The sequence below is a fragment of the Brassica oleracea genome, chromosome C2 (genome assembly GCF_000695525.1).
Source record: "Brassica oleracea var. oleracea cultivar TO1000 chromosome C2, BOL, whole genome shotgun sequence".
NCBI classification, from domain to species: Eukaryota; Viridiplantae; Streptophyta; class Magnoliopsida; order Brassicales; family Brassicaceae; genus Brassica; species Brassica oleracea.
This window is the reverse complement of record NC_027749.1, coordinates 39,354,910-39,357,943: the sequence shown is the minus strand read 5'-3', so window position 1 is coordinate 39,357,943 and position 3,034 is coordinate 39,354,910.

Here is a 3,034-nt window from a genome sequence, read left to right as displayed (position 1 = left end):
CTTGAATGATTCTATGTCTAACATGTTGAACGCAGGTTTAGATCAGATCCACCAGAGGCTTGATGAGATTCAGGCCAGCCAAGCTCCTTCTAGAGCCGGAGCAAGAAGAGACCGTCTGCGTAGGAACACTCGGTCCAACGATGAGATCCGAGAGGAGGATGATCAACAGGACGAGGCCAGATCAGCCTACCATCCAAGAAGAGGTCCTAGAACCCGAGATCCAGGTGAGGTCAATCCTTTTGCTAGAAATGAACGTACTAATGATAGCTTATGTGGATTGAAACTAAAAATCCCACCTTTTGAGGGTAAAAATGATCATGATGTTTTTCTTGAATGAGAAAGAAAAATTGAACATGTCTTTGATTGTCAAAACTTTTCTGAACTTAAGAAAGTTAGACTAGATGTTACTGAATACTCTGGCTATGCTATTAATTGGTATGATCATGTTGTGACCACAGGAGGAGAACAGGTGAGAGACCGATTGAGACATGGGATGAGTTTTCCATGCTGATGACGAGACGATTTGTTCCTGCTCATTATCACCTAGACCTCCACTAGAAACTCAGACGCTTGCTTCAAGGCACTAAGTCCGTGGAAGACTACCACCAGGAGATGGAAACTTTGATGATCAAGGCAGATGTAGACGAGCCCATGGATGCCACTATGGCTAGGTTCCTCTCTGGCCTTAACCGAGACATCCAAGACCGTATGGAGCTTCAAGAGTATGGTACTGTGGAACAGATGCTACACAAGGCCATCTCGATCGGGCAACAAGTTAAGAGGAAGAGTTTCTCAAAGCCGGCCATTACCTCTAAACCGGCCTACTCTCCTAAACCGGCTTGTTCTCCTAAGCCAAGCTACCAAGACAAAGATAAGTCTTCTTCCACAACACATAATGCTTTTAAAACTGATGTCCCTGCTCGTGATGATAAAGGAAAGGCAGTTGATACTTCTGGCCGAGCAAGAGACATTAGGTGTTTCAAATGTCAAGGTCTAGGACATTTTGCAAAAAATTGTCCCAACCAACGAGTGATGATTCTCATGGAGAATGGAGAAGTTGAATCTGAGGATGAACAGGAGGACAAGGATGATCTTGGACCAATCTTCGATGATGAGGACGAGTCCTTTGGATATCCGCATCAAGGGCCACTACTTATTGCTAGGAAAGGCATGATCGAGTCTATCTTCGATGAGACAGACGGCCGCTTAGTCGATGGTTCCGATCCCACCTTTGATGATGATTCCGATCCGATCTATGATGAGGAGGCTTGCTTCGACTATCCAGCTTATGGTCCTCTACTTGTCACAAGAAGATCTCTGAGTGTCCAACCCAAAACCAATGAAAAAAAAATAAAGGGAGAATCTCTTTCATTCTCGTTGTTTAGTTTCTGAAAAGGTTTGTTCTTTGATTATTGATGGTGGGACTTGTACTAATGTTGCTAGTGACACTCTTGTCAGGAAACTAGGACTTGCTTCTCGGCCTATCTCTCGTCCTTTCAGGTTGGAATGGCTAAATGAGGCTGGAGAACAGTATGTGAAAAAGCAAGTCACTGTCCCTATTACCATTGGCCGATATGAGGACGAGGTTGTTTGCAACGTTCTTCCTATGGACGCATGCCACATTCTCTTGGGCCGGCCATGGCAATTTGGTAAGAGAGCCGTGTATGATGGCTTGACAAACCGACACTCCTTTGATCATAAAGGAAAGAAGATCACTCTTGTTCCTTTGACACCTTTGGAGGTTCATCAAGATCAGATCCAGCTCAAGAGGAGCCATGACAAAGAACCTAAGCTAGATGAACCTGAATCATCCCAATGGTACTCCAACTTCTATATCAAGCAAAGTCAGGTCAAGAGATCTCTTTACTCTCAAAAGTCAGGATTTTTCTGATGTATTTCAGGATTTTTCTGATGTATTTCCAGATGAGAATGCTAAGGGATTGCCACCAATACGAGGCATTAATGCTAAGGGATTGCCACCAATACGAGGCATTGAACATCAGATAGACCTTGTTCTAGGCGCGACTCTACCAAACCGGCCAGCTTACCGTACCAAACCGGTGGAGACCAAGGAACTTCAGAAGCAGATTGGTGACCTCCTTGAGAAAGATTACATCTGGGAAAGCCTCAGTCCTTGTACTGTTCCTGTCCTTCTCGCGTCCAAAAAGGATGGCTCTTGGCGCATGTGTGTGGACTGTCGTGCCATCAACAACATCACGGTAAAGTATAGGCATCCCATCCCTAGGCTAGACGACATGATTGATGAGTTACATGGATCATGTGTTTTTTTCTAAAATTGATTTGAAAAGTGGCTATCACCAGATTAGGATGAAAGAAGGTGATGAGTGGAAACCGCATTTAAAACCAAGTTAGGATTGTATGAATGGCTTGTTATGCCATTTGGGCTTACTAATGCACCTAGCACTTTCATGCGTTTGATGAATCATGTCTTGAGGTCTTTCATTGGACATTTTGTTGTTGTCTACTTTGATGACATTCTTGTCTATAGCAAAAACATTGAAGATCATAAGATACATCTAAAATCTGTTCTTGAAGTTCTTAGAAAAGAAAAACTCTTTGCCAATCTTTGTAAATGCTCTTTTGGAACAGATCACGTGGTGTTCTTAGGTTTTGTCGTAGGTGCTGATGGACTTAGAGTGGACGAGGAGAAAATCAAAGCCATCCGAGACAGGCCGAGTCCATCGACCGTGGGCGAGGTAAGAAGCTTTCATGTTCTGGCCGGTTTCTATAGACGGTTTGTTCCAGACTTCAGTTCCATTTCTGCTACGCTGACTGAAGTGATCAAGAAGAAGGTCGGTTTCAAATGGGAACAAGTCCAAGAAGAAGCTTTTCAGATGTTAAAAGGGAAGTTGACTCATGCTCCGTTACTTGTACTTCCTGATTTTTCTAAAACCTTTGAGATTGAATGTGATGCTTCCGGAGTTGGAATTGGTGATGTCTTGATGTAGGATAGGAAACCCATTTCTTACTTCAGTGAGAAGCTTGGAGGCGCCACACTCAACTACCCCACCTA